Source organism: Scyliorhinus torazame, chromosome 8, assembly GCF_047496885.1.
Source record: "Scyliorhinus torazame isolate Kashiwa2021f chromosome 8, sScyTor2.1, whole genome shotgun sequence".
Classification (NCBI taxonomy): domain Eukaryota; kingdom Metazoa; phylum Chordata; class Chondrichthyes; order Carcharhiniformes; family Scyliorhinidae; genus Scyliorhinus; species Scyliorhinus torazame.
In genome coordinates, this window is record NC_092714.1 from 35,604,239 (window position 1) to 35,616,329 (window position 12,091).

At 44.5% G+C, this 12,091-nt stretch overlaps 1 long non-coding RNA gene across 1 annotated transcript in view; it reads left to right on the forward strand.

The window, feature by feature from the left end:
- LOC140427752 (uncharacterized) overlaps nucleotides 1–8,674 on the forward strand; it is a 109,335-nt gene extending 100,661 nt beyond the window's left edge. Inside the window, exons 2-3 of the long non-coding RNA XR_011948626.1 lie at nucleotides 4,055–4,171; nucleotides 8,655–8,674. This is a non-coding gene — a long non-coding RNA (uncharacterized lncRNA). The remainder of the gene's footprint in view (nucleotides 1–4,054; nucleotides 4,172–8,654) is intronic.
- Nucleotides 8,675–12,091: the final 3,417 nt, after the last annotated feature.

Genomic DNA, 12,091 nt, shown 5'->3' on the forward strand with positions numbered 1-12,091 from the left:
GGGGATTGAGGGAGATTTAGAGATGTGGATCAGAAATTGGCTAGCTGAAAGAAGACAGAGGGTGGTGGTTGATGGGAAATGTTCAGAATGGAGTTCAGTTACAAGTGGCGTACCACAAGGATCTGTTCTGGGGCCGTTGCTGTTTGTCATTTTTATCAATGACCTAGAGGAAGGCGCAGAGGGGTGGGTGAGTAAATTTGCAGACGACACTAAAGTCGGTGGTGTTGTCGACAGTGTGGAAGGATGTAGCAGGTTACAGAGGGATATAGATAAGCTGCAGAGCTGGGCTGAGAGGTGGCAAATGGAGTTTAATGTAGAGAAGTGTGAGGTGATTCACTTTGGAAGGAATAACAGGAATACGGAATATTTGGCTAATGGTAAAGTTCTTGGAAGTGTGGATGAGCAGAGGGATCTAGGTGTCCATGTACATAGATCCCTGAAAATTGCCACCCAGGTTGATAGGGTTGTGAAGAAGGCCTATGGAGTGTTGGCCTTTATTGGTAGAGGGATTGAGTTCCGGAGTCAGGAGGTCATGTTGCAGCTGTACAAAACTCTGGTACGGCCGCATTTGGAGTATTGCGTACAGTTCTGGTCACCGCATTATCGGAAGGACGTGGAGGCTTTGGAGCGGGTGCAGAGGAGATTTACCAGGATGTTGCCTGGTATGGAGGGAAAATCGTATGAGGAAAGGCTGATGGACTTGAGGTTGTTTTCGTTGGAGAGAAGAAGGTTAAGAGGAGACTTAATAGAGGCATACAAAATGATCAGGGGGTTAGATAGGGTGGACAGTGAGAGTCTTCTCCCGCGGATGGAAATGGTTGGCACGAGGGGACATAACTTTAAACTGAGGGGTAATAGATATAGGACAGAGGTCAGAGGTAGGTTCTTTACGCAAAGAGTAGTGAGGCCGTGGAATGCCCTACCTGCAACAGTAGTGAACTCGCCAACATTGAGGGCATTTAAAAGTTTATTGGATAAACATATGGATGATAATGGCATAGTGTAGGTTAGATGGCTTTTGTTTCGGTGCAAAATCGTGGGCCGAAGGGCCTGTACTGCGCTGTATCGTTCTATGTTCTATGTTCTAATCCTCAAAGAAAAACGAAGGACTTAATTACATATTCTTTTAACTTTTATCTGGACTCTAACTTTTCTTACTTCTGGCTATCTGTGTTTCTGTGGTGTGGCGTCTTTTATTATTTTTTTCTTGGGTTTGGTGAACAATAAACTTGCCCTCTCTTTGGCTCAAGAAAAGCTGGTTTGATTGGCTCCTTATTAAAAAGTAAATACATTTCAAATGGAAACGGCACGTATGGGAAAATACATTTTAAAAAGCTTTGTTCCAAACAACTGAGGAGGGTGAATAAAGGAGGCTGGTTCATCCTTCTTCACCTGGTCGTAACAAAGAAGATATTAGGACAGATGACCAAAAGCTTAATCAGAGTGGTAGAATTTAAAGACTGTCTTGAAGCAGGAGAGTGGGTAGAAAGCTGGAGAGATGTAGAGTGGGAATTCCAGAGCTTAGGCTTGAGACAACAGAGGCATGGTCACCAATGATGGAACAATTAAAATTGGGGATGCACAAGTGGACAGAAATAGAGGAGCACAAATATCCCGGAAGGTTTTGGAACTGGAGGAGATTACAGTGATAACTCAGGGCTGGCCATGGAGGGATTTGAAAACAAGGATGAGAATTTTTAAATCAAGACATTGCTTGACTGAGAGCCAATAAAGATCAGCGGACATGCGAGGTGGTAGGGGAACAAAACCTGTTAAGACATGGGCAGCAGAGTTTGGAATGACCTCTTCCTGCAAAAACTGAGCAGGATTGTAAGTTGTGAGGAGGCTTCAAGGTGATTTAGACAAGTTGAGCGAGTGGGCAAACACATGGCAGATGCAGTGCAATGAGGCTAAATGTGAGCTTATACAATTTGGTGTGAAAAACAGAAGGGAAGAGTATTATTCAAATGGTGATACATTGGGAAGCGTGGATGTACAAAGGGATCTGGATGTCCTTGTACACCAGTCAATGAAAGTGAAGAGGCAGGTGCAGCAAGAAGTTAGGAAGGTATATTGGCCTTCATTGCAAGCAGATTTGAGTTCAGAAGTAGAATGTCTTACTGTAGTTATAGAGCGCCTTGGTGAGATCATACCTGGAGTATTGTGCACAGTTTTGGTCCCCCTGCCTAAGAAAGGCTATACTTGCCACAGAGGGAGTTCAGCAGTGGTTCACTAAGCTGATAATGGGGTTGGCAGGACTATCCTATGAGGAGAGATTGGTTTGACTGGGCCTGTATTCATTAACGTTTAAAAGGATGAGAGGATATCTGGTTCAAATGTATAAAATTCGAACAGGGCTGGACAGACTAGATGCAGGGAGGATGTTTTCCCTGGTTGGGGAATCTAGAACCAGGGACACAATCTCAGGATATGGAGTAGACCATTTAGAACTGAGATGAGGAAATATTTCTTCAATCAAAGGGTAGTGAATATTCTACCGCAGAAGGCTGTGGAGACCAAGTCGCTGAATGTATTCAAGAAAGAGATAGTTTTTTTTTTAGATTTCAGTGGCATCAAGGGATAATGGGAGAAAGTGGGAATATGGACTATCTGAGATAGGGGGTCAGCCATGATCATATTGGATGGTCAAGCAGACTTGAAGGGCCGAATGGCCTACTCCTGCTCCTAGATTCTATGTTTCACATCTGCAGAGGGTAGAAAGTGTGAGAGCAGCCAACGTGAGTTGAAATTGTTGAGTTTAAAGGTAATGAAAGCAGGAATGAGTGTTTCAGCAGCGGATGAGCTGAGGTGGGTGAGGTCAGGGGATCTTACAAAGATGGAAATCAGCAGTCTTAGTAACCACACAAATTTGAGGTCAGAGTTCATCTTGGGTCAGATGTGACAAGGCTTTATCAGATTGCCGCCAAGGAGAGGGCTGGAGTTGGTGGCGATAGTTTGGTGCAGGGACTGAAAACAATGGTTTCAATCCTCCCACTATTTAATTGGATCTTTAATATTTCATTACCCAGCTGGTGTTATGGTTCAGTTACTGGGTTTAGTAATCCAGCCACCTGGACTAATAATTGTATTATTTTACAATTCTATATGAAACTTTAAAAATAAATGTTTTGTTGGACCACGGAGAAAGGGGAGGTGTCAGCGGCTAATTGGGTAACACTTTCAAAGAAAATGAGCAAAATCAAAGCACATGGGATAGGAGGCAATATACTGGCATGGACTCAGGATTGGCCAACAGGCAGATAACAGACCACAGGAATAACTGGGTCATTTTCACGTTTGCAGGCGGTGGTTAGTGGGGTACCGCAAGGATCAATACTTGGTCCCCAGCTGTTCACAATATGTACCAATGATTTAGATATGGGATATGGGAACCAAATGTCAAATTTCCAAGTCCGCCTGGCACAAAATTAGGTGGGAATATGCGTTGTGAAGAAGATATCAAGCAGCTACAGCAGAATTTGGACAGACTTAATGAGTGGGCAAGAACATGGCAGGTGGAATTTAATGTGGAAAAATGTGAGATAATCCATTTTGATAAAAGCAATGGATGTGCAGATGGTCTTTAATGGGATGTGGTTGTCACTTGGCAAGGCCAGCATTTGCTGCCCATCCTTAATTGCCCCTGAACTGAGTAGCTCTCTCGGTCATTTCAGAGGTTACCAAGTGGCTGTGGATCTGGAGTTCGCATGCAGGCAAAGCCAGGTAGGGCTGGCAGATTTCCTTCCCGAAAAGGACATTACAGTAAACTAGGTGGGTGTTCACAACAATTGATGATAGTTCCATTGTCACCAAGAGCCTTTAGTCCCAGGTGACTGAGGTTAACTGCTGGCCATACTGAGCAACCTGCTGAGCCTGGGGCCTCTTTAGTCACCTTGGCTCAGTAGAAAACCAGGCGTTGTATTGACTCATTGAAGCTTACGTAATGTTTAATTACCCAGTGAACAGAAGATTAGATATGACTACGATGTGTTTATAACACAGTAAGTAATTTTTGACCAGTTTGTAAATGGGCTTATCATTCCCTTTCATTCAGGGTCATTTGGTGGAACAGCTCACTTGTTTACCTCAGTGCGCAGCAAATTTGATGTCGCTTCAGGTGTTAAGATTTCAGATCTTCATGGTAGCTTTACGAAAAACAGATTGAAAGCTGGTGAGTGCACAATATATTCTATATGTACATCAAAAAGATTTTGTATATTAGAAATCAAGTGCGACCATTGTCTATTGTACCTTTCATTACATTTATTGTCTCTTTTAACTGTAAGGTATTATTTAATCTTTCTAGAAAGAACTGTGTCTTGATTTTAGCTATTAAAATATTAGATACAAAAACCTCTGTATCAGTAATCTGACTGTTAAGCGATTGTATTAAAATTTTAATTTATTATTTTGGGGGAAAAAAAATCTGTATTTTGATTAAACTAATAAGATTGTTAGTACTCGATCCTAGCTCCGGATCACTGTCTGTGTGAAGTTTGCACATTCTCCCCGTGTCTGCGTGGGTCTCACCCCCACAACCCAAAAATATGTGCAGGATAGGTGAATTGGCCACGCTCAATTGCCCCTTAATTGGAAAATAAAAGAATTGGGTACTCTTAAAAAAAATTTTTTTTTTAAAGGATTGTTTAGGACTTTGGAAACATATAGATCAGGGGTGTTGTGTGTGGGCCATATCCAGCTCTCAAACTCTGACAGTGAAGCCGAGAGAATTAAGCTGTGTTTATGTTTACATTTCCAGCTGCCTGGTTCACCCTCTTTAGAATTCTTCGCAGCTGGCGATTGCAAATATATTTTTTCTTAGTGCTGCTATATCGTTAGTGGATAAATCCTAAATTCAAAAATCATTTTGATATACATAGCACTGCACAAAGATCTTCTGACACAGTGGATAGCGCACCTGCCTCTGAGCCGGGTTTGAATCCCACCCCAGCACTTGATGGCCAAGGAAGGTTCATTCATAATGTTGTCAAACAGGTTGGGTATCAACCTGCAGAATCCTTCCAATACACTCCAATGGCAGGTGGTAAAGGCTGGAGAAGCTCCTAATCAGCCAGGCTTGATGTGGAGTGGCAACCCTCAAATTATAGGCTAGCGACCTGTTCCAGGGAAAACTCACTGTGGGAAAACCTGTCTTGTGCACCATTTGTTGTGGGAAAGAAAGAAGAAGACTGTTTAATTGGTGGATGAATCCTCAATTAGAAAATTGGGCGAGATTCTCTGAAAGGAGAATTTGTTGTTCCACTGGAGCTGAAGTACACGTGATTTGTGCTCCCTGCGCAGTTCCCGTCGCCATGCAAATTTATGCATGGTGAGGAATACAAGGGATTCCCGAGGGATTCCCGCTTTTGGGCCGCCATTTCCAACGGGCAGCCCGCTAGTGAAGTCCTGCGGCTGGCCACCCTCCTCCGCATTAGAAACCAGCCTCCCCCTCCCCCCTCCTCCCCACAAGACCCCCTAAATGGGGAGACCCCCCCCCCCACAGAAACCCTCTACAGGGACCCTTTAATTAGAGTAACTAGAGGGGCCCCTTCACAAACCCCCCCAGAAGGGGCTGCACAGTGGTGCAGTAGTTAGCACTGCTGCCTCATGGCGCCAAGGTCCCAGGTTCGATCCCGGCTCCGGGTCACTGTCCGTGTGGAGTTTACACATTCTCGCCGCATTTGCATGGGTTTCGACCCCACAACCCAAAGATGTGCCGTTTAGGTGGATTGGCCACGCTAAATCGCCCCTTAATGGGAAAAAATTAACTGGGTACTCTAAAAAAAAAATGTTTTTTAACCCAGAAAAGAGACCCCCAGTATGGAGGCCAGAGAGCAGTCCAGACAGGAGCAGTGAAAAACATTACTGCTGTAACACTTACCTGAAAGCATCATGTGTCCATTCCTGGAAAGAGAACAGCTGTGACCTGTATTTAAACCCCTCAGATCCATTAGCTGCAAGCCATTTATTCATTTCTGATAGTGGGTTGTGATTGACAACTTCCATTCATCTTATTCATGGATGTGTAACTCTGAGTGCTGAAACTGCAATGTTCCCGTTTGGTGATACCTGTCATATATTTCGCCAATAAGATTCCCGGCCCGGTGGACCGCAGGATCACAGAGGCCCGGAGATTCTGATGCCGAGCCACGAAGTGGATACAAATTAATTATTAAGAACCATTTGCATACATTAGCATCCTCCGACTGGCACGCAGGCACGGACCCTGATCTAACCCAATCTCGCAAGATGTCGCAATGTGAATTGCCGAGCAGAAACTTATAGCCAAGTTCCGCACACATGAGTGCGGCCTCAACCGGGACCTGGGATTCATGTTGCATTACATTCATCCCCCACCATCTGGTCTGCGAAATCCTACCAACTGTCCTGGCTTGAGACAATTCACACCTCTTTAACCTGGGGTTACTCCTCTCTCTGGATCTGTAAACACTTAATTAACTGCAAATGCTCGCATTCTAAGCATTGTCTTGCATCTTTGAATTTGTCTGTAAATATGTTTCTGGAACATACCTCTTCATTCACCTGAGGAAGGAGAAGTGCTCCGAAAGCTAGTGTTTGAAACAAACCTGTTGGACTTTAACCTGGTGTTGTAAGACTGCTTACTGTGCTCACCCCAGTCCAACGCCGGCATCTCCACATCATACAAAAAATGACAGCTTGCTGCCCTGGCAGTGCCCTGCAACCTAGGCAGTGCCATCCTGGCTCAAGCTGGCATCCCGATTGCTCCCTGCATGAGGAGTGGAGCTCAGCCTTGGCCATGCGTTCCCCGCTGAGGCTCCTGATCTCCCCAGATAGGCGTTAGATAGCAGAATGTTTCTCGCCGCTCCGAAAGCTGGGAAACACTGCTATGGGACTCTGTCCCCATTTGAGTAGATCACGCCCACTGCTTTCTTGTGGGTGAAAAAACCCTGCTGAGCCGGGGAGCTGGTTCACATCACAACATGACGGTCTACTCCTGCCTGAAAGACAACCAGGTACTTGGGATTGGGATCAGGGATTCCACTCCTTTAGTTATCATAACAAGCATCCAGCACAGAAGGAGGCCATTCAGCCCCTCATGCCTATTTCAGTCCTTTGAGAGAGAGATTTATTTAGTCCGCTCCTTTGCATTCCCCTCTCAGGGTAAAGATGTTTTTCCTGAATTTTCTATTTTCACCATTGCACTCCCGATCACAAGAATTCACTACTTTAAAAACTATTTCTTCTCATCTCAGCTCTGGTTCATTTGTTTATTATTGCCTCTACTAGTGAAGCTGGACAGAGGTAATGTTTTTGCCCTTGTTTGTTAGTGCGTTCAAAAATTAATGGACAGATTTCAAAAAACGTGGTACCTGGAAAGGATATGAGGTGAAGGACAACTGATTCGATTTCGGTTCAGATGCTGATCCAGATTCTGGAATTAATTAAAGGATCCGGTAACTTTGGGAGATAATGTGAAGTAACTTTTTTTTTTTAGAATGTTGTGGTTTGTTTAACATAGAAAGTTGCCGATTGTTTTAGAATCTTATGGATTGTCTCAGCTGCTTTGGTGGTGACAAATGTTGAATTCTTTACCCGTCAGTCTGGCCTCAATAAAACTCGAGATGGATCTGTATGCATAGTATTATTTATTTTTAACCAACTTGCAAGTCTGACTCGCTTCACAAAAACCCAGAACACAAGCTGCCTCCAGGGTCTTCCGAACCGAGTGCTATTGGAGACAAAGGAATCTCTACAAATACATTCAAATGGCATCAAGTTTCACATACACGATTCTCATAGGTCATCCTATACCCCTCCTGACCTGGTCATACATCCTAATTGGCTCACTTCTCATTCCTTAACCCTGGGCCTCTTTTTACCCAGCATCCTTTTCTCCTCCTCCACCAGACACCCCTCCCCCCTTCCTTGCCATGCTTTCTGAAATCCTTTGTCTGTGAACTCACTAGAATTAGACTGGCCTCCATCTACATTACTGTAACTAATATAGTTAAACTAACTATTTTATATCACATTCGTCAGTGGAACTTGTCACAACTGACAAAATGTGAGCAGGGTTTTCAGAGTAGGTTGTTGGATTTGTATTGGCCTGAAGCATCCTCCAGTGAGATGGAAGCTTTGAATAAAAAGGTGCCTTTTTTCAGTTCTGTAGTCACACAGCATCAACCAGGCGGAGAGAAGCTTCGAGGATGTGCTGCGTAATTGTAATAAGATTAGCACAGCATGGCGGAGATGCATGCTGTTTTCCCAGTACCCTCTTCATTTGTCTGAAATCTGCGAGTTCTCCGGTTACAAACCTTCCTGCATTTGGTCTGTAGAATTGAGTTAGGATCCTGTTGATTATGTGTAATTGTGTAATTGACTATCTGGGTGATATTTTCCGCAGAATGGATTTTTAAAAAACAAACACGCTGTCTCTGCATTTGCATGAAGCAAATCATTTCGCTGCATCAGTCGGACAAGGTCAAGGTTGAGAATTTGTGTTTCCACTGTCCTTGCTAGAGGATGGAGTGAGGGTAGAAGAGGGAAAAGAGGTGGGGAGCCAATTGTGACCTTCTGTGCCATACTGTAACTGGGAAAATATTGCATTTGTGAACAAAAGGAAGGGAGCTGAAATACTAATCTGAATTCCTTCTCAATGTCTTTCCCTGTAGAACTGGTGCAATGGAAACTGTGAGTGCCACGAGTTCCGAAGTGTCGAACATAACGCTCACGTTCGAAAAGTTTTTCATACAGTTTTACAAGGACTACTTGGCCCAGAAAAAGCAGGCGGCAGCCTTAAATAAAACGCTCCAGGAAGAAGATTTTCTGTTTGCCTATTTGTACATTCTGGTGATGTTTGGCATCTTCACCTTCATTATTATCACAATGCTAGCCAGCACTGTGAGATCAAGGAGACAAGAGCACACAGAAGACCCATACCACACCTACATTGCTAACGATGCGAGGAAATCCAGGGGGCAAATTGCTTCGGGCTCAGATTTTACAAAGTTCTACATCAATGAGAACGTAGTCAGGGCTCTTCAAAATCTGTCGGATCAAGATGAGACTGTGACGGTCCAAAATAGGTGATGGCTTGCAGCAAATGTCACGCGATGGAGAAGTAACCCTTCCGACTTCGACAAGCTGAACTGAAATACGAAAACACAGATGACGGGCCCTTTTGTGCATTCATTTCTTCCTTAGAGCAACCAGAACCCTTTTCCATTAAAATAAAAACTCTTCACAAGGAACTATCATCATGTGAGCTGCCACACCTCAATGACATATTAAACCATCATAAATGAGTTGCGCATTGTTTATCTTTTAAAAAGCAGGCAGCTAGAGGCAGTCAAGCAACAGAAATTTAGAGTAGAACCTCCCCTGAAAGTGTGAATATTATCCTGTAATATTAGCAGAGAAGGGTTAGCTGAACAGGCAACAGGACAAAGGAGATCACCACTCCAGTTATCATATCATAAAGGTGGAGCTGTATAACCTCCCCCCAGGAGAATTTCCAGAATTTGTTTTAATAGGTTAGAGTGCAAAGGGATGGGGCAGGGCAAGTGCAGTCGACATGGAGCCTAACGTGGGCAGTGAACATGGGATGTCTGGAGTGTCGAGGTTCCGCTGATAATGGTTGGTCCTCATCACCTATAAATGTTCCTGCTGACCCACCCAATTGCTGGCAGACTGACTTGCATGAGTGGGAGTTTAGCAGCAGGAGGCTCCAGCTGGGTCCAAGGTAAGTGCTGAGGCTGCCTTTGGATTCAATTGGGATGGGGGCTTGCGGTAGTGTGGGAAAACCCCACGATAAGCTAGGCCCAAGGCCTACTTGTGAGGCCTGGAGGTGAATTCCTGCACCTTGAGACCCATGAGGAAACTTCGATTTGAATGTAATTATTTACCTGCCTCGGTCTCTTCAGGCCCACAATCCAGCACCAGGTGTTTGGATTAACTGCCCCCCCCCCCCCCCCCCCCGCGGTTAAAGGTGTCATGATATGCGGACACACACATAATGATATACAGACAAGCAGCTAATGGACACAGAGAACAGGACATGGTTCTGGTTTAGCGGGGCTGGTTTAGCACACTGGGCTAAATCGCTGGCTTTTAAAGCAGACCAAGGTAGGCCAGCAGCACGGTTCGATTCCCGTACCAGCCTCCTAAACAGGCGCTGGAATGTGGCGACTAGGGGCTTTTCACAGTAACTTCATTGAAGCCTACTCGTGGCAATAAGCGATTTTCATTTCATTTCATTTCACATGACCAATAAGCAGGCAGGACACTCAGGGGTGGGATCTGACTATAAAAGACATGAGGTACTCACACTCTGCCTCTTTCCAGATGAACATCTAGAGAGTCAGTCAAGGGTGTTGTTACAATCTCAAACCTCCACCATGTGGCTAAGAGCTAGTCTGGTTCAGTCAAACAGAGTAACCACACTTAAGTTAGCAGAGAGTCGAACTTACAGAGAACAGTGTTAACTGTGCTATTAGTTCAATAAGCCTGATTGAACTAACTTTAAGGTCTGGAGTATCTTTCTGATCCAAGCTGCATCCAGTTGCAGCCAGTGTTAGACCAGTGTACCTAACACAACAAAAGGCTCCTTCGGCAGCAACTTCCATACCCACAACCATTGCCATCGATAAGGACAGGGGCAGCAGACACATGGGATCACCACCACCTGGAAGTTCCCCTCCAAGTCACACACTATCCAGACTTGGAAATATATCGCCGTTCCTCCACAATCACTGGATCAAAATCCTACAACGCTCTCTCCAGCAGCACTGAGGGTGTACCTACACTTGAGGGACTGCAGCGGTTCAAGAAGGCAACTCACCACCACCTTCTCAAAGGCAACTAGGGCTGGGCAATAAATGCTGGCCTAGCCAGCGTGTCGTAAATTAATTTTTAAAATCTGGGCCCGTTTCCTATATTGCTTGCAACTATTTGTCTTAAAGCATAAGACCTGTGGCGGGAGTGCAATACTGAAAGTACAGATGACCTCCTTTTGAACAGTCCCAATTATGTGCCAATTCAGAATAAGTAGGCAGGGTAGGGTAGTGATTATTCCACTTGACTCACAGAAGGGAAAAATAATGTTCAAAATGTTCAAATCCCAGTAAAAATCGATAACACTGGCACCAGTTATGTTGCCGTTCTACTTTAATGTAAGCAAGACCAGTTCAGACACGTTTTACCAGTACCCTTCAGTTCTGACTTTTACTGCTTTATATTTCTGGGGCGTTATGAAGCAAGGAACGTGAGTTCAAATCCTGCCACGGCAACTGGAAAGTTTAAATGAGGCAGCAGCATAGTGGTATTGTCACGGACTAGTAATTCAGGGACCCAGGGTAATGCCCTGGGGTAATGCTGAACCCGGGTCCCTGGCACTGTGAGGTAGCAGTGCCAACGCTCTGCCACCATGCCGCCCGTCCCTTGCCGACTGAAATGGCCTAGCAAGCCCCTCAGTTCAGGAAGGTGGCAAACAACCACCCCCTCAAGGGCAATTATGACGGGACAATAAATGCTGACCATACCACCAATGCCCATGTCCTGTGAATGAATACAAAACAAGATTCCCCTTCCTGGGTTTACTCATCAAAAATATCTGAGCTTTGCACACAGGGCAACGTGTTTTCACCAAGAATAACCTTGGGATTACCATATAGCACAATAAATTAAAAGAATTGCAGTACAGATATTAGAGAGATTAATTACACAGTCGGTGCACAGGATAAGAGGGTGCAACACCACTTCAGCCCATAGAGCTGCTGTGAAAGAGATTTCAATAGTGCCTTATAAATCATTGAGCCAATAGCCAAACGCTCAATTTTAAATTGAACTTTCTCTTCTCAGGCTTGTTTTAAAGGACGGGGTCTTCCATTCCGCAAGAATCTTGATTGACTTGTACCATTGCAATGTTCCACAATCATTGAAGCAATGATTTAAAAGGAGATTTTGAAACATTAAATAGTTAAATCGCTGCAGAGCCCATGTCAAAGTCTCACTATGATTTTTTTTTTAATGTGTAGGCTCAGTGCACCAAGATAAGGAGTCAAAATGTCAGCACGGAGCCAAATACATTTTCCAATGTCAACCAGTTAAT